The sequence below is a fragment of the Macaca fascicularis genome, chromosome 12 (genome assembly GCF_037993035.2).
Source record: "Macaca fascicularis isolate 582-1 chromosome 12, T2T-MFA8v1.1".
Classification (NCBI taxonomy): Eukaryota; Metazoa; Chordata; class Mammalia; order Primates; family Cercopithecidae; genus Macaca; species Macaca fascicularis.
Window position 1 is genome coordinate 50,450,096 of NC_088386.1, and position 20,162 is coordinate 50,470,257.

The 20,162-nt window shown below is 35.5% G+C and overlaps 1 long non-coding RNA gene across 4 annotated transcripts in view; it reads right to left on the bottom strand.

Moving 5' to 3' along the window:
• Positions 1 to 665: 665 nt before the first annotated feature.
• Positions 666 to 20,162, bottom strand: part of LOC135966535 (uncharacterized) — a 211,077-nt gene continuing 191,580 nt past the window's right edge. For 2 of the 4 annotated variants that reach the window (XR_010579877.1, XR_012420945.1), the window contains 2 exons: positions 6,711 to 6,774; positions 666 to 6,086 (listed from right to left, as the gene is read on the bottom strand). This is a non-coding gene — a long non-coding RNA (uncharacterized lncRNA). Of the gene's footprint in view, positions 6,087 to 6,710; positions 6,775 to 9,315; positions 9,506 to 13,754; positions 13,859 to 20,162 lie in introns of those variants that run through there. The other 2 variants (XR_010579876.1, XR_012420946.1) reach the window with 2 other exon arrangements.

A 20,162-nucleotide genomic window follows, 5' to 3' on the forward strand; every position in this document is an offset into this window, starting at 1 on the left:
GGGAAATCTAACAAAATGAACATTCCTGGCTACTTCCCAAACTTCCTGAATCAAATTCCATGAAAGTGGAATCCTGGAAATTTATAGTTTTAAAAGCTCTCTTCCTCAATCTTAGGTAGATGAAAGTGTGAGAACAGCTGCTAAATGACTGTGCCCTTCCTGCAGTATAAGAATGTAATTCCATATACTGTTGATTATCCTGAGAGCCGGCCAGTCATGCAGAGCATCCAGGTGTTGAGTTTTGCAGCACAAATAATCCTCACAAGAACAGATCATACTTGATAGCATAGCACAGTACAGTTATTTTAGAGAAAGAAGAAATATACGAAGCACAGAATGTGATGTCGCTTCACATTGACATTAGGAAGCTCATGCTTGAGAGAAATAATTTTCCTTCTAGTGTGATCAGCATTGTTGACACATGTAAATAAGCTGTGTATATGTAAGTTTGAGGTGGAAAATTCATGTTTAAAAAGCGTTTTTCCTGCTTCTTCAAAGCAGGAAACTTCAGGAACTTCAAACTGAAGTTTTCCTATAAAGATTTAGACAGTATGGCAAAATACGATGCTATCCAATGCAAATATAATGAGCCAAAATGCAAGCCATATACAAAATTTCAAATTTCTAGTAGCCACATTATAAAAAAGAAAAAGAAGCAGGAAATATACATTTTAATAATATATTTTCTTTTACCTAGTACATCTAAAATATTATCATTTCAATATGCAAATAATACACAAATTATTGAGAAAGTTTACATCCTTTAATTCATCTCAAGTTTTCAAAATCTCATCTCTACTTTTCACTTAAAACACTTCTTGTTTCAAACTAGTCATATATCAGGTATGTGCAGCCACTTGTGGTTAGTGGCTGTCATATTGGGCTGTGCAGGTCTAATAGGTTTAACAGAGAAGAGTTATGTTCACATCTTGTGCTTATCACTTAAATGTCTGGTGATGTCTGACAAGTAACATAACTTTTGAGCCACAGTTTTCTCATCTGAAAAAAATGTAAATTGGGAATAACATATAACATATAACTTACAATATTATTTTATGAGTTATACTGTAAAATTATATGTTATATTTTAACTTACAATATTATTTTATCAGTTATACTGTAATCTGCAAGGTACTGGTTATATGTGTACATACATATGATGGTATGCTGGCTGTTACAAATGACTAAGAAAGAAAATTTCTAGTATATTTAAGTTAACAAAAGGTTATGTTAAGATTGTCCAAGTAGTTATGGGGCACAGAAATACTCTATGCTGGGGGCATAGACAATGGTTTAGAGTCACAGTTTTATTTTTTGGTTGATAAAATCTTTTATTCTCTCAGAGAACGGAGTGTAAATGGCAGAAAAAAGTGTCTGGTGCACACATACTTACACGTCCACCCTGTGCTTTTGTTCACGAGAGAAGATAAGGATAGCTAAATACAATTTAATGTTGAGTGATCTATTGGGAAGCTTAGTTATCCACCAATATCCCAGACCTATAAATTGTAATAGTTATATCCTAACTAGTCCCTTCACCTGGAAAAAGCTTTATCTAAAGTGTTTTACATTTTGGGTTCATAACACTGAAGAAACTCACCAATTTACTTAAGGATTTTGCATTCTGGAAAACATCGGAGAAAACTTCTCTGCTTTAAAAGATGAGGTTGTTCTGAAAACAAAGGAATTAGCTATGCATTAATGTGTTCTGTGATTGTACCATGCACAGCACAGTTGCATTCCAAAATGAAATGACAAAAGGATTCTTATCCTTTCTTTAGACATCTCATGTCAGGAGAGAAGAATGGAGTCTAACAGCTTTTTGTTTATTTACAGGAAATATGTGCAGTAAAGCAAAAATTGTACAAAATGAAATATTAGAGCAGGTTTAATAACCATTTATTTATTTAATTATTTGTGAACTCTAAAGGGAGGGAGAAATGGAGAGATACTGAGAGGCTTGTGTTTTCTTACCTTCAATCAACTCAAATTCATAGCATTCTGGTTGAAAAATTTTTCCCCTATTATTTTATGAATTAATCCAGATTACATATTTCTTTTTAGAGCACATCATGTTTCTTTCTTTCTTTTTTGTTTTAATACTGTCCAGGAGTTCCCATTCTTTGAACTTTTCTTTCTAGGATCTAAAAACACATAATGGCTAATTGCAATAATGTGTTCATGGTTTACCATATTTTTGCTTATTTATTCAGTCTGCAATGTTTATTTTGGAACTGTGTCCAAAATAGCATAACAAATTAATGTATGCTTTTTTTTTTCCTCACAGAACCATCTCCAGAGATAACTGCCATTACATTAATGATGTAGGTTACTCCTCCCATTGATGCCCTGTGCCATGGCTTGGCATGATTTCATTTCCATTTTTCAGATTATGAGACTCACACAGAATGTACAAAATTCACAGCAAGGTTTAGAGTCACCTTGTTGAAAGCAAAACAAAGAGCTGAAAATAGCAGAGCCCACATCCCACTTTTACTTCACTTGTTTTTTTCCTCATTAGCACAGATTATTTTGCAGAAATGGCTTCTTACCAGATGATTCTCTGGAAAACATCTTTTTAAAGTTCACTTTCTCTCTTTTGAGCTAGTTCTAATTTAGGATGATCGGAAATGTTAATTATTACCACTGCTCCATTAGGTGCCTCAGAAAGCACCTTCTGAGAGCCAAAAGGAATCTGTTTGTAAAGTGGGGTTTGTGTAAAAAACAGTTCACCTTAACGTGCTATCATCCCTGTTAATCTTGCAACAATAAGTAATTAAGAAATTCATATAGGATATCTAAAAAGTAATTTAAACAACACGTGCAATTAAGAGAATGTCAACCTAGCTTAAAAAGCCACAGTATCTGAAAAACCACTGTATGTTTGTATAGAGCTCATATATTACTTTCAGCAAATAATTATGTCATCCTCACTATGCGTGAAGCACTGTATTAAAGCCCAGGAATTTCAAGAAGAGTTATATGTTGTCCCTAGGTTTATGTAGCCAGAGTCTGATAGAGAGATACTTACAAGTGAATAATTTAAGTAACACATAAGAATTATGTAGTAGAATCATGTCCATGATTCTTGGGAGATGAAGAGGTGGACTTCCTTTTCCCTGATTGGGAAAAGGGTTCAGGAGACAACTTGGATGAAAAAGTGATACTCGGAATGAATCTTAAAGAATGATTAGGTGCTTTCTAAATGGGCAAGAGGAAGAAAAGTATTCCAGGCAGAAGGACCAGCAAGAGAGAACATGGCTCATTCAGTGGATCGTGGGACATTAAGATGTCAATAGCAGTAGGTAAAGATGTTCACAAGAGACAGGTACAGGTTAGATCCTGAAGGAACTAGATTTTTTTGTTTGTTTTTCCTACATTGTAAAATTTTGTCTTTGTAGCTCATTTAAAATAGATTATAAAAATTAACTTTTGTCACGGACCGAATGTTTGTATTTCCCCCAAGTTCATAAGTTGAAATTCTCACTCCCAGTGTCATTGCATTAGGAGGTGGAGCCTTGGGCAAGTAATTAGGTCATGAGAGCAGAGCCCTCCAGTGGAATTTGAACCCTTATAAAAGAGGACAAAAAGAAGCTCTTTACCTCTTCTGCCCTGTGAGGACTCAGTGGGAAAACTGTGAGGAAGCCAGCCCTCACCAGATACCACATCTATCAGCACCTAGATCTTGAACTTTCCAGCCTCTGGAACTGTGAGAAATAAACTTCGTTGTTTATAGGCTATCCGCTTATGGTATTTTATTATAGCAGCCCACATGGACTAAGAAAACTTCTTTTTTAGAATGATTACTCTAGTGAGCACTCTGGAGGTTATACAAAGATACAATGAAACTTGGAGGAGGTCCAATTAGAAAGCTATTATAATAATCCAGGTAAGAGATGAGGGGGGCATGAACTAAAGAAGCAACAACGAAAATAGAAAAGCGGCTGAATTCTAGAGATACGTAGGAGTCAGAATTGACAATATTTGATGTCTGAATGGATGTGATAATTAAAGGAAAAGAAATTAAAAAGGCTTTTTATATTTGAAGGTTGGGCAACTGGATGAACGTTGGTTCCCAACACCAAAATAGTGTATAGGAAGAAAGTATGTTTAAGATGTGAGGTGGTTGCCAGAGTTTATATTTTACTTTGTGTATAATTCTTATTGTAGGAGGAAACTGAGGCTCACACTTGAGAATTCAGAATGGATCCTAGGACTGTAAACTTATGGTTTATTTTCCAGTCTGTGTCCTTTATCCTAGATTCTCCTGTACTATTCGCTGGTATTGCTGAGCATATTTCTAAATCCGTCTTTGTTCAAGGCTGCAGGTCCTTTCTTCCCCTGGTAACCTCCAATGATTTACTGCGTGTTCAAATGTTTTTTGTTGGAATTGCGAAAATGTTGGATTATAGTCATGTATCTCACTGAAAAAAATAGAAAATTGGAAACCAGAAGGTGATTTGACATAATTATTAGAAAATTGGTGGGACAGTAAATGTAGCAGTGATTCATTATAGAGACCCTCTACAGACTGCTAGTGTGTATTATAGCATATTGGACAAAGTACTAACTAGATTTTAAACTGCAGACTAGAAGATTCAGTCAGGGATTGATGACACTATTGAAACAACAGATAGCCTAATCACTGTGTTCTATTGATTTGTATGGTATTTTTCATAGTCTTTCCTTTCCTCTGAAATGGGAAATGAATTAACACAGTTGCCTTATGTCCCTCTGAGTAGGTGCAGTAAATTTTACAAATTTACAATTGTGTCGTCATCTCCAAATCTCACAGTCAGGGTCAAATTATTTTCGTGATGCAACTGTGATCCTGTAAGCATACATGCAATACACAATTAATAACAGGGCCTAGATAGAGATGGCTGAATTAAGTATCCCATGGTTTCCTAGGCTAAAGAGACTAAGCGACTATAGAATGATAAAAATGCTTTTCCAACTTTGCTTACTGCATAAATTCCATCTGTATTTCTCAGACAATTTCTCATCTCAAGGTGATCAGATGTTGCATGAGTTGGGGACATAGTTATATTACGTCACTTTAGGCAAAATTAGAAATAAGCCAAGCTTATCTTGGCATCCAATTTGCACCTTTCCCTGACTTTTTCCCTAGCTACTCTGCCTGGTCTCCTACTCCAACCTCTCCAGACACTCATTATGGTACTGTGCCCTTATTTTCTTCATCCTCAGTCTATTAAAAGCTTTTTATTTTTGGTCAGGCACAGTGGCTCACGTCTGTAATCCCAGCACTTTGGGAGGCCAAGGTGGGCAGATCACAAGGTCAGGAGTTCGAGACCAGCCTGGCCAATATTGTGAAACCCTGTCTCTAATAAAAATATAAAAATTTGCCAGGTGTGGTGACGGGCGCCTTGTAGTTCCAGCTACTCAGGAGGCTGAGGCAGGAGAGTCGCTTGAACTGCGGTGGAGGTTGCAGTGAGCCAAGATCGTGCCACTGTACTCCAGCCTGGGTGATAGAGAGAGACTCTGTCTCAAAAAAAAAACTTTTTTTCAAGAAGGCACTGGATACACTCCTTCGCCTAGGGCTTATATTTCTGATAAGACTTAAAACATTACTCCTCTTTGTTAGATCAGTTTTTCCTTCAGCCATAGGAACTTTAAGTTCACAAGTGTAGGACTACAAGGTGCCAACAAACAAGTGGGTGATGGGGACACCACTCTAATTCTCTCCCCAGGTTGAACTACCATCACCAAGCTCTTATTAACCATTAGCATTGTGAGACTGATAGTCCTCTTGCCTCTCTGCTTTTGCACCTAGGAAAAGCAAAGTATGCTAAAAGTGATTCGGATGTCCAAAGTAGCTCCCTCATTCTCTTCCCCCTACCAGAAAACAACGAACTGTGGGGATATTCCACGAAACTTTTTACTGTTCTATCAGCTCTCTCCCCTATATTTTGCGTGCTTGTTTTCTGTTGTTTCTTTTTCCAGCAGGTCTTACGATTCAAGATGATGTCCTTCTTTCTTCTTTAAATGTTCTACTACATTCCATCACTTGGAATGCTTCTTCCATCCAAATAGGTTTCTTCTTTCCTCCGTGTACTTCAGGCTTTCTGCGTTAAAAACAAATAAACAAAGCTGTTAAAAAGTTTTTAATGTGGCTTAATGTTCACCCCTACAGGGCAGAATGCAACTAACAAGAACAGCAAAGAAGGGTAAGTGCTAAGGAATAGCCCCTTTGAAGGCTCAGAAAGGGTGGTTTCAGTGTTCCACTTATAAAATCACAGAGCCGTCTTTTTTCCTGGTTCAGAAAACAACAAGACTCAAATTGAAAGCTGTATGTGAAAAAAGAAAAATTTTTATTGTTATTTCATTAAAACTAAGGTTAGAAAACTGAAAAAAAAGAGAAACATTGTAAATAGCATTTTTAAAGGAAGTGATAAAAACCTTCATAAATAAAATTATTTATATATTTTCCTTTCACCTACATTTAAGAAATATATTAACCTAGTTTTACTGATTGATTAAATTTAGGACATACGCTCAAAAGAATCTAAAATTTTTATGAAGACATCATTAGGGGAACTTGAATATTCTTAAATATATAGTATTTAACCAAATATAAGCAATCATTAAACAGGTGAACACTTTTATTCATTTCTTAGATCCTAAAGATGTTTTTCTACAAAATCATGTAACATGGATGTCGTAAAATACAGAAATATGTATTTACTTACAATATATTCACTGTTGAGCCGAGATTACATCACTGTACTCCAGCCTGGGTGACAGAGCGAGATCCTGTCTCAGAAAAAAAAAAAAAAAAAAAAATATATATATATATATATATATATATACACACACACACACACACACATACACACACACACGTATATATATTCACTGTCACAGGCGTAGGTTTTCTTCTCTAGGTATTCCTCCTTAGAGCCACTTTTTCCCTCAAAACTTCAAGTATTCAGGAAAGACAATGCCTATGGTGACTAGGAGGAACAGGACTAGTTTAAACCAAGAACAAAGTGTCCTCATCTTCCCTCTTAGCTGAAGTTAGTTCGGTTTTAGTGGTTATTTTCATCTTAGAAATGTATACCCAGGAAACCTAACATAATTTGTCTAGATAAAAAATTTTCAAACATGCTTATGCCAAATTATTTTTCCCCTGTGATTTTCAATCCCAAATTGTCACGTAAATTCCAAAAATATGACTCCTGAGAATTTAGCAAAACCTAATTTCTCTTCAGGAATCATTAGCAGAACATCATGTGGACTTGATCAAGAAAAGACTTCATTTGTCACATGGCTCGAAGACTTCCCTGACTTCCACCCCTCTTACAATATCTGAGTATGAAAATCTTCAGGAGCTGAAAGAAGAAGAAATCCAAAACAAGTAGATGCCCATAGATGATGAAGCAGAAACAGATCACCTTCTTACATAAAGGGTTACTACCTTTGTGCCATGAGGGCTGATGGTGAATAAAGCGTAACTTTTGGATATGTCACATGCTACAGCTATCTTACGAAACATAATTTTCTGACTCTTGGTCAAGAATTAGATGGAGTATTTAAAAGATTTTGACTGGAAATAACTTATGTAATGAAGGGACTATTTATGGTAGTGGTGGGAGATTTACAAACACTAACCCAGGGATGATGAGACCCCTAGGGATTAGCAATAGCAGGGAGCTATTTACCTTCCCTGTACCTAAAGGAGCAATGGAAGCAAAATTTGGATCTATAGGACAGGGGCAGTCCTACAGTAGCTGCGGCCGTAGACAGATGCAGCCACTGGCACTGTTGGTACTGGGCACTGAGCTAGGGGAGATAGAGGCCAACTAGTACAACACCACACATTCTGTTCTCCTTTTCTCTGATTCCCCCATTAGTGTCTCTTATTGGTTGACTCCAAAGCGAAGCTTGGAAGTGAAAAAGCAAACGAGATGCAGTCCACAGGGGTCAGCCTCCCAAATTAAAAGCAGGGCACAGAAAGACAAACCTTGGATTATGGGGTTTGGGGGTTAAAAGAGAGTAACAAAATAACTGGTATGTTTGTACTGCCGTCATTCTCATTGGGAGTAACTTGACATGAACTTCAAGGCTGAAGATAATATGTTTGGTGCAGAGAGAACTGAGAACTGGGAAAAATAATTGTAAGCCTTGTGCCTTTTTTCCTATTGTGTCCAGAATTGGTGGGTTCTTAGTTGCTGACTTCAAGAATGAAGCTGTGGACACTTGCGGTGAGTGTTACAATTCTTAAAGACGGTGTGTCTTGAGTTTGTTCTTTCAGACGTTTAGATGTGTCTGGAGCGTCTTCCTTCTGGTGGGTTCGTGGTCTTGCTGACAGCAGTGAAGCTGCAGACCCTCATGGTGAGTGTCACAGCTCTTAAACGCAGTGTGTCTGAAGTTGTTCATTCTTCCCGGTGGGTACGTGGTCTTGCTGGCTTCAGGAGTGAAGCTGCAGACCTTCACAGTGTGAGTTATGGCTCTTAAAAGCAGCATGGACCCAAAAAGTGAGCAGCAGCAACATTTATTGTAAACAGCAAAAGGATAAAGCCTCCACCTGTCCAACAGGACCAGGGCACGTTGCCACTGGCTGCTGCGGGCAGCCTGCTTTTATTCCCTCATCTGGCCCCACCCATATCCTGCTGACTGGTCCATTTTACAGAGAGCTGATTGGTCTATTTTACAGAGCGCTGATTTGTCCATTTTACAGAGAGCTGATTGGTCTGTTTTGACAGAGTGCTGACTGTTGCCTTTACAATCCCTGAGCTAGACACAGAGTGCTGATTGGTGCATTTACAATCCTGTAGCTAGGCACAGAGTCCTAGGCAGAAAAGTTCTCCTAGTCCACACTAGGTTAGCTAAATACAGAGTACGGAATGGTGTATTTACAAAACTTGAGCTAGACACAGAGTGCTGATTGGTATATGTCCAATCCCTTAGCTAGACATAAAAGTTCTCCAAGTCCCCACTACACTCAGGAGCCCAGCTGGCTTCACTTAGTGGATCCCGCCCCAGGGTCACAAGCAGAACTGCCTGCCAGTCCAGGTGGTGCACCCGCACTTCTCAGACCCTGGGCGGTTGATGGGACCTGGCGCCTGAGTAGGGGAGCAGGGTGCTGGTCACGGAGGATCAGCCTGCATGGGAGCCCACTGCAGCGGGGGTGGGGTGGTTCTGGCATGGGGGCTGCAGGTTCCAAGCCCTGCCCCACGGGGAGGCAGCTGAAGTCCAGTGAGAACTCGAGTGCAGTGCCGGTGGGTTGGCACTGCTGGGGGACCTGGCACACCCACCGCAGCTGCTTGCCTGGGTGCTAAGCCCCTCACTGACCTGGGCCGGCGGCGCCAGCTGGCCGCTCTGAGTGCAGGGCCCGCTGAGCCCACACCCATGCCCTCCAGAACTCGTGCTGGACTGGGAGCTCTATGCACAGCCCCGGTTCCTGCCCTTGCCTCTCCCTCCACATCTCCCTGCAAGCAGAGGGAGCCGGCTCCAGCCTCGGCCAGCCCAGAGAGGAGCTCCCACAGTGCAGTGGCAGGCTGAAGGGCTCCTGAAGCACTGCCAGAGTGGACGCAGAGGCCGAGGAGGCGTCGAGAGCGAGGGCTGCTAGCATGTTGTCACTTCTCACTATTAGAAAAAAAAAATACAGATTTTAAAATTCCTGTTATTGTTAAAATTCGTTTTCTAAGCATTAAAATGGTTAAAAAGAAAAACATATTTGTTGTAAAAAAAATTAAGCAAGGCAATCTATAAAGTTCCCCTTTACCTATGCTTTTTGTTCCTTTATTTCTTCATAAATTCATTCGTGGTGTTATTCCTTCAAAAGATTTTAGCTAATAATAATAACTGACATCTATAAGTATGTGCCAAACAGACCTCAAAGTACTTTATTTGTATTTAATCATCAGAACATTAAAGAGAGTGCTACTATTGTCCCAGTTTGGCTAAAATAAGGTTAAGTAAATTGCTGAAGGCCATAGAGTTGCTAAATAGAAGTGGAATTGAAACACAGGTTGATTCTGAAGTTTTTGTTTTTAAACACTATGCTGTGTTGTGATGAACAGATATTTACTGAGCATGCACTATGTGGCAGGGATTTTTCCAGGCATTGAGCATATAGGGATAAAAACAATAAACAATGTTCCTTTCTCATGGAATATCTTTCAGTGGTAGATATAAGCAATAACCAAAGGCATTAATGCACTTATAATTTCAGGTTGAAGTAAATGCTATAAATAAAAAAGTAAGGTAAAGCATTGGAGGGGACGTGGGGATATGTTTTAGGATGAATAGGGCAGTCTCTGTAGAGGTGATATTTGAATGATCTTGCATCATTCATCAGAAACAAATGGTTTAAGAAAGGTACTTATGAAAAATGTGAATAAAAAATTTTCCAGACAAAGAGTAAATGAAGCAAGCCATAAGCTGTTTAAGGATAAGTAAAGTCAGTAAAAGTGGGAAGGGACACTATATTGTTAATAAACACTGATATACTATTTATATCAGGTTCTGTTCTGGGGGTTTTACTAATATTAACATTCAATTTATTACAATAATATGAAGAATATCCTGTTATATTCCCTAATTTATAAACAACATAACTGACACTCACTGCTACGTTAACTATTAAGGTAAGGATATAGTTCTCAAACCAAGCCAATGTGGCTAGTTCATAGTGCCTGAACTATTCTGACACTGTTCTTCCTGGATTGATTCTCTAATTCACTCCTGCTTTCCCTTCAGTCATCTGTATCTTTGTCCTATTTAAAATTTTTATAAATGTTTCCTCAGAGTTGTTTTTTTATTCTTCATTTTTAAAACTATCTATATTTTACATTTCTTTTTGTTCTTTTTTTTTTTTAAATAGCATCCTTTGTTTTAATTTGTGGATAGAGATGGATATATTGTAGATTTTGAAGATTTGTTTTTGCTGCCCACATTGTCTTTGCTTATTTTTATTTTGTTTTTTAGTAATCTTTGGAATTTCTCACATGGATTATTTTCCCAAAAGTCAAGTGAACCTTGGCTGTTTATTTGAAGAAGAAGACACTAAAAAAAATTTGATTGGAGGCTCTGGATGAGTACCAGATTCATACCAGATTTTGAGGTGGTGAGCCAGTTTCTTCTTTGTGAGACATGCAAGTGACAATATATTTTTACTCTGGGTACATTTAATTTTTGTAGAGATTAATAGTTCAATCTCCTTCATGGTAGTGGTAAGGATAGGTTTTTATGTTTAGCTACTGGCATTCCTGAAACAGAATAAGATGCCATGGTCTTATATTTCAGTGTGTAAACTTCCATGGCTTTTGCAAGTTTTCAGCCCAGTGTTAGTCCCCAATCACTGTGAATATCCCCAAGTACAGAGCTTCCTTGGTTTTACTTTTCTGCTTTTGTAGTGAGACAAAGGCATTCTGGGAAGTATAGCCAATTGAAATTGAGGCTTTAACAAACATTTATTGAGCACCTACTCTGTCATACACTTTTCTAGACGCTGGAAATACAGCAAGGAAAAATAAGTACACCATTACCTGAAGTCTTCTATTGCTTGTATAGTTCACTTTTTAAAACAGCTTGATTGGCATTCCGTTAATTATCCTGGCAATTGTGTGTGGTGTGAGGTAGTGATCTAACATCTTTTATAAAAACTAAATATTTAAATTTTATGTATTGAAGGTGTTTGTTTTGTTTTGCTCTTTTTGATTTTGTTGCATGAATTTAATTTCAGAATATGATTTATTTTTCTCGAATCATCAGAGAAATATCCATTTTGCTCATTTTAACACCATCGCTTTCTTAAGTTAATTCTGTTTCTTTGGAGTTTTTCAGTTTGTTGATATTGATTTGTCTCTTTTATTGATGTGGCAATATTTTCTCAAAATACAGAAGATTGCTTTTGTTTTTACATCTTGTGGAGAAGGAGGTAAATTACTTTTTGAAAGGTGGAGCATATTTCTTAAGCAGTAACAAGTCACGCTCTTTGTGTGACATCATTTTTTTATTAAAGTTTTCAGGTGATATATGAGAGAGAGAGTCTGGATATGAGGTTGCATATAGTGAATGAATTATCACAAACACTGCTTTGATTATCAGGCCCTAGCAACCATGGTCACTCTAAGAGTGTCCCGTCAGAGCTATGACTTTAGAGAGCAGTGTCGAGTGATTTAGCCTTGGTTCCTGTTCTCAAGTTGGCTGCTCTGAGTGTAGGGAGCTACATTTAATTAATTTTAGTTTAACCACGTCTCATGTTTTTCATCCTTCATTTCTTCTGTTCCTGGTTCTCTTCAGAGTTCTTTTAGGAGATAAACGTGTTTTTTTGTTTTCTTATCGTTAGTGTTTCCTTTCTTTCTTTTGTCTTTCTCTGTATTTAAATACTTTCTGCCTTCTGGTTTCTATTTGGAGTAGTATGTTCTTCTGTTTTTTTAAGTAGATTTTGCTCCCAGGCTACAGTCATCTGCTTTATGCCATCTAGAATATCCTCACTGTCTTCGTTTGCTGGTGATTATTGTGTATTTCTCATGACTTTGCATAAAAAAATATTTATTGTATAATTTCCTATGGATTTAAAGAGGGGAAGATAGATATCTGGAACATTTCTTTTTTTCTGATATATCCTTTCTCCCTCTTTCTTTACCATCAATGACTTACTCTACCTGCCATTTATCTTCACTTATGATTTAGAAGGTATGTACGATGTAATTTTAGTATTGTTTGTCTTTTTGCCTGTGTTTGTTAATATACTTTGAGATTTGATACCCAGATTCTTGTGATCAAATCATAGCTATAATTTATTTCTCCTCTTAAAATATAATGTTTTATTATTGCTTTTCATTTTTAACCATATTTGCAAGTTTACTTTAGAAAGAAATCTGAGAAATCGTGCTCTGATAATGTGAGAGTTATACTTCATAGCATAAAAGGATAACTCTCCATCTCTGTATCGAGTGATTTGTTTTTCTTAACTGGGTCTTTCTTTGCAGTTAGTAGAAATACCTTAAGTTAATCGGTTCTAAATTTCAGTGGATATCCTTTCTTTTCTTCTACCTTCTGGGATTTTTAGGGAAAGTTAGGAGAGGTTTCATCACGGATGCTTACCAAACAGTACTTCCTTATTCATCCCAATACCTAGTGCCTTTATAATGTAGACTTTTAATAGTTAAGCATTAGATTAATATTATTCCTCACCTTATACTCTTTTATTATCTCAATATCTTGTTAAAGTCTCCTCTAGTCTAGCCTGAGAAGTAAAGCTGAAAGACTTTATGCTCATATTATTTCTTCAATGTTATTGATCTCATCTGTTGTTTTAAAAATATGTTTAAGGGAAATCTTTATTTCCCTTGAAGGAAAAAGTGGCTCTTACACTGCAACTAGATGATCTTAAATGTCTCAAATACATGTAGTGGCCAGTTGCTGGCAGAAGCAGAAGCATAATGTTTAAAAAATGAGGCATTGTATTCTTACTGATACATCTTCAAATTCTATTCATACTGAGTCAGTTTGATGAAAACAATAAAATCTCTAAGGAATAGTTTGTTTACCTCTTGCCCAGAACATTATCACTTCCGCCATATTATGTTAGATAAATAGATTGAATGATCTAAATGATAAAACTCAAGCTTTTAAAGTGAAAGTACAAGAAGATAAGTTGTAGATGAAATATAATCAAGTTGAAAATAAGTATATTTTATATGAGCTTTCATATTAAAGGCTCTTATAAGAATTTGTCTGAAAGGGACAAATGTTAATATGCTAATATTAATATATATTACCTTGCTATTATTACTTATGTAAGTATGGAAATTTAATTTTCTCAAAAACATGTAGTTTGATACAGGTTCCCTTCTTCAATTCGTAGTCTTTCTCTGAGGCTTGCCTGGAACGAGATCATGTCTAATAGTGACCATACAATAACACCATCAACAGACAACTCATTATTTATGAAAACTTCACTTCTCCGTAAATTATCTGAAATGTTTGATAGCTAATTTCTGCCAAACATTGTACATTTTCCCCTCATCAAATAAAACTATTTCCAAAGTACACAATGATCTTTTTATAGGATAGCAATTTGAATGGAAGTTAGCTTTTTTTATATTTTTATTTTTACAACATGGTTAAGAGTAATTTTCTCTAAGAGGCATAGAGGCAGATTTCCTCAAGCAAAATCAAGCTAGTTAGTTACTGTTGCATGGCTACTACAAAGGCAGAAGCGTTCTGGGTGGTATAAAGGGAACTTCTGGACAATTACATTCTTTGAAGCCTCTTTAGTATCCAGTAACATTATCTCTAAATACAAAAAAGTCATTCTGATCCACAAAAAGACTGTGGCATGCAGATGTATGCAATTGATTTAAGAAAACTATGAAGTTTCTTAATGCTGTAGAATCAAATACAGAAAAGCTTGAATGGGCTTTACAAATTATACCATTGAAATGAAATGTGATAATAATGTCTGTCAACCACATTCAGTGTTCTCTTTGTGTCACTAATATCATCTGTGCAAAATAAAGCCTCAACCAAACAGTAATGTTTAGGATTCCTTAGAATGGTTTGTAAAACATTTATAAATGCTCTAAGGAAGTCAGTTTAATTAGTAGCTGGAATGCAATATTATTTCAAAGCCCACACTGATCTTTATCTTAACAAAACAAAATGTCACTCAGAATCTAACATAGAGAAGAGTCTTTTTTCAAATTAAATCATGTTTTAAGATGTAGTGTAATGTTTAACAACTCAAGGCAGGACTTGAGTCAATGTTTATAGACTCAAATTTATATTCTTCGTGATTCTATTTGGAAATATGTTTTTAAAAATGGACATTGCCATAGTAAATGCATTTCCAATGAACTTGTTTTATTACATTTAACATACACATTCTTCATCACTAGGCATGCTGCTGACTTTTCATGTTCCTTACATACAGAAAGAGGACAAACATATTAGAGTAAAATGACTGTTTGATCTTCATGACAATTATATTTCTCCTTGTAAGTTCATAAGTATTTTGACATCATTATCAATGTATCTAACTTCTAACAGAGCCTGGTATACATATAGTAGGTGAAATGTATATACATATATATATTTCATGTGTGTGTATATATATAAATATATAACTGTGTATATGTGTGTATATGCATAGTGTATGAAATATATAGTTCATATACATATATATGAAAAATATACACACATATATACATGCACACACATATATACACAGAAATATATGTGAAATATAAAAAAATATATGTACATATATGTGAAATATGTATTTTATATTTACCATAAAATATGCTATATATGCTATATATACACACATATTACACACATGTATATTTCTTTTGTTTTTTGCTTTCGTTTGTTTATTTCTGCATATGCCATAATTCTATATACTGCATCAACTAAAAATCCCAATTACCCTATGTTTAGACACATTGACACGACTCATTTTCTGAGTTATTAAAGAGACTGACTTTAGGCATTACTGAGTTCACCAAGTTAAAGGCCGTCTTGGAAAGATCTCTCTTGGTTGCCAGTTATCTTTTCCTAGGGGACACTGCCGATTTTTTATGATGATAAGTATACCTTGATGTAGCACATAGAGTGAGTATGGTTTAAAGGTTTTATATGGATATTCCTTAATAGGTAGTTTGTTACTTGGAGGTGAATGGTAATTTATAGCAATATATTTAACTGCATAACTAAGACTTTCTTAGAAAGTAGAATATCCTTCCTACTTTCTAAAAATCTTGAGATTGAGAGACCCTTAAGCTAAGAAATTTAATAAAGCTTTTGTCCAACATAGATAAAACATGGACATAATTTACCATCCCCTCACCTGCTTCTATTCTGAAATGACACAAAAATGGACAAATACAGTGGTTTCCAGAAAGTGACCATCAGATAATGAAGAATGATAATTTCTAAGTGATGGGAAACACATGAGATGAGCCCAGTTATATAGCTTATTCTCTTGAGCTACCAGAGTAGGGCACAGGGAGAGGATGCACACGCAAAACCCAGTGAACTGTGACTCGAGCAGATGAAGAGTTCATAAAGAGCATATAGGAGAGTAGAGAGCTGTGGTTAGAAAGAATTTCAGGGAATTATAGAAAGTCCCTTCAAGCATTCAGCTAATCATTGAGTGAGTGCATATGAAGACACTATGCAAGCCTGGGGGATGAATTTCCCAAAAGGATATGAGGGAACAACGACAGGGCAACACATGGGGTTTAGAAGATTGCCTGTTCCCACCAGCCAGATTGGAAGATCTCATGATTCATAGTACATAGCGTAGAGTACTTGTAAACATTTTATCTCAATACTGGTAATTTCCTCTAGACTGGGCATGACTCTGCTTATAACTAATAAACCATAAAAACCCAGTGTTTAAAGTCTTTCCAACAAACAACATTTTCCTAGAAAAAAATATGAAATATAAAAATATGAACATATTCAAAACATAACAAGGTAAGGTTAACGATTTCTGACATCCAACCAAAAATCATTAAACATGAAAAGAAGCCAGAAAATGCAAACCAAAATGAACAGAAAAACTGACCCACAACTGTCAGAAATGTTAGAATTAGCAAACAATGGCTTTAAAATATTATAACTACATTTCATTTTTTCCAAAATGTAAGGAAAGATATGAAGGATATATATTTAAAAATCCCAATTCAAACTTCTAGAATAATGAAACAATAACATATGGGGTGGAAAATAACTGCACTGATAACGGAGTTGATATGGCAGAAGAAAAGGAAAGTCAAACTTAAAGCATAGCAACACAAATGATACAAAATGAAACCACGAGCAAAGAGAATAAAAATAAACAAACAAAAATGAGCACAGTGTCAATGAACTGTTGGACAATTTTGAGCAGCCTAAACATATGTATACTTGGAGTCCTCCAAGGGACAGAAGCAAATAAGAGAGAAAGGAGGATTAGGAAACAAAATATTTGAAGAAGCAATACCAAAATTTATCTAAATTTGATCATAGCTATAAACCCATAGATCTAAAAATCTCAATGAACCCCAAGCACAAGAAATAGGAAGGAAACTGCACAAAGATAAATTAAAATAAAATTGCTCACATCCAGCAATAAAGAGAGACTCTTGAAAGTAGTTATAGATACATTATGTGCAGAGGAACAAACATGACAGATTTCTTGTTGAAAACACTGCAACTACATATGTATACAAATTCTTGTACATAAATGTTCCTAGAAGCTTTATTTGTAATATTCTAAAACTGGAAACAAACCAAATGTTTATCAGAAGGTGAATATATACCAAACTGTGGTATATTCATGGAATAGCCATGCAATGGAATACTACTTAGCAACAAAAAGAAACGAACTATTGACACATGCTGTAACATGGATGAATCACAAAATAATTATGCTGAGCGAAGAGGCCTGACTGAAAAGAAGTAGAGATGACCCTTGAATAACACAGGGATTAAGGGCATCAACTCCATATGCAGTAAAAAATCTATGTATAATTTTTGATTTCCCCAAAACTTAACTACTAATAGTCCACTGTTTACTGGAAGCCTTACTAATAACATAAACAGCCAATTCACATATATTTTGCCTGTTATATGTAATATATCACCATAAAGGTCTTCATCCTCGTTGTCTTCATATTGGGTAAGCCAAGGAGAAAGAGAAAGAGGAGAAGTTGTTTCTGTTGTCCTGGGTGGCAGAAGCAGAAAAGTTAGAGGAGGTAGAAGGGGAGGCAGGAGAGTTGGACAGGAATATTCAGTGTAAATTTTGTTTAAAAAAAATCCACGTACAAGTGAACCTGTGAAGTTCAAGCTCATATTATCCAAGGGTCAGCTGTATATATTTTGTTATTTTGTGTTTTTTATTTACATAATTTCTAGAAAATAAAAATTTATGAATAGTGACAGAATGTTGTTTAGTGGTTGCCTGGGGATAGAGTAAACGGTGACTGAAAGGACATCTTTAAAGGATCCCAAGAAACTCTTTAAGGTGATGAATGTTTCATTATGTGGAGTGTACTAACCATTTCACAGGCATATGCATTTGAAAAAATATATCAAACTGTATAGTTAAATCTGTGTAGTTCAACACATGTCAATTACAATACAATAAAGTTATGGGGGTTAGTGATTAAACTTAATGTTAGGAAAAATGTTACCTCAATACATTTGCATATATATATACACACACACACACACACACACACACATACATATATATACACACCACCAAAAAAGTCAATATAATTTAATCCAATTATTGGTAAATCTAATTATTGTATTAAGAAAACTGTAAATTAAAAAAATTAAACATGTAAGAATCTAGATGTGTAGAATAACGTAATTTTACAGCTGGAAGCAATCTTAGAAACTACCTAATTTGAATTTCTCAATTCTTGAGTCATAGTCTTAGAATTTAAGAAAGCTGGAAGAAGCTGTGTGAAATAGCCTACCCATATTTATTATGTTGCAAATAGGGAAGCCAATTTCATAGAAGCATGCTGACTTGTAAGAAAATATCTCCTGAGTAGTCTAGAGCTGTTTTCATTTTTAACATATTATCTCAATTAATTTATATATCCTATTCTTGTATATTTTCAATTCTGTCGTTCTCAGAATGCAAAGTTAAATTGCCATTGACTTTACCTCAATTTATAGTCATTGTTAAATTGCTATCACTTCTCAGTTGATGAAAAATTTAAATGCCTCATTTAGGTGCACATGAATATTTCAGCAAATTTATGAACTTGTATATCTATTTTCATATAGTTTTTGAGCTTTATATTCCTAATAAAACATCTTGTTGGAGTTCTTCTGTCTTAGATGGTTTAAACAGCCACAATTCTTGTTTTAGCCATTCTTATCTGGTCCTATTCCTTGATCTCTTGACTGTTCAAAAATCTGAATTCTATGATTTTTGTTTGTACTTTAATTTATACCTGCAAGGCTGATTTGCCAAAATCTTAATCATTTGATTCTGTTGCTCAAAACCTGGTCAGCATCCACTGTTTCTTTTTTTTTTTTTTTGATGTTATGTTTTCACATAATAGTAAAGAACTTCCATATTCAAACTCAAATTACCTTTATGGCCTTCTTTATTCTTATGCCTCTGCATATATTAATTTGGGCTGCTTGTATTTTCTTAAAATAAAGTGTCAAATATTTATCTCATGTTCCTAAAATATTTCTGATTTTGATATATAGTTGTTGAGATCACACTAGTCTTGACATTCCAGACTAAATACCACCATCCGCTATCTCTAACAAGCATCGCCTGTTCATACAAACCATAAGTACTGTCTCCGTTCCTTGTATTTAATTATGCTTCCTTGTCTTAGAATATGCATTTGATTTTGACTAAAATATCTACATCTGCAAACATATAAATAGAAATAAAAATTTAAATACAACTTCCTGTGTGTTCAGATAGGGATAGCAAATGATAAATGTGATTGTAACACAGGAAGTAAACCTAAAAGGGTGTAGTCTTCATTAATCTTGTAGTCCTGATGGACAAATTGTTCTCTGGCCTCCAAAAAGCAGAATATTTTGTGTAATTCCTCGTATTTCTCTCCTTTCTGCTACAGAATATAAAATAGAGCAAAATCCATTTCTGGTGCTAGCAGATAGCAACAGTAGTCCTAAATTGGTGTAAAACCGTATGATAATTAACAGAAAAAACAACTATATATACTTCTTTGATGAAGACTCAGTGATAAAGCCAAAAAGTCTTGAGCAATTGTAGACAGATGTTGAAAATTTTCAATTTTTGCTGCTTTTGTACAAATATGAAACATACAAAGCTATCAGAAGTAGTCCACCAAAGATGAATCAGGTATGAAAAGAATGAAAATCTATATGATATTCATATGTGAAGGAGGGTGGGATGAGGGAGAGGGGCAGAAAAAATAACTGTTGGGTACTACGCATAGTATCTAGGTGATGAAATAATCTGTACAACAAACCCCTATGATCCAAGTTTATCTAAAAACTAACCCACACATGCACCTGTGAACATAAAATAAAAGTTAAAAAAAGCATATTAAGTCATTTGCTAACTGAAGAGATTATAGGGTACCAGGTTGCATTTCATTTTTCCATGAAATAACTATACTCACATTAACTGTTATTTGTGCTTTGGGGAACACTTTTTTTTTTCCACTCTG